The sequence below is a fragment of the Microtus oregoni genome, unplaced genomic scaffold (genome assembly GCF_018167655.1).
Source record: "Microtus oregoni isolate MIOR12 unplaced genomic scaffold, Mior012 000069F_ref0000032, whole genome shotgun sequence".
NCBI classification, from domain to species: domain Eukaryota; kingdom Metazoa; phylum Chordata; class Mammalia; order Rodentia; family Cricetidae; genus Microtus; species Microtus oregoni.
In genome coordinates, this window is record NW_024543976.1 from 7,516,112 (window position 1) to 7,516,408 (window position 297).

The window sequence follows — 297 nt, forward strand, 5'->3', positions numbered from 1 at the left end:
ACGACCAGGGGAGCGCGCGTCCCGCGCCAAGATGGCCTCCGCGCCGCCCCGCTGCCACGTCGCCGCCACGCCCCGCCACGCCCCTCGGCCGGCCTCCGCCGTGCGGCCGCACACCCACCCAGAACCGGCCGGGGTGCACGGCCGCCCGCGTTCGGCCCCACCTCCCTGCAAGGCAGGGAGCGAAGCTTTCCACGTCGCAGAGGTTGCCCTCCCGAGAGAGGTACTGGTGGCAAGTTACTTGCCGATTTTCTTTTTAAGTAATGCATATTATTATTAAAAAAAAAAACTAGATCTGGG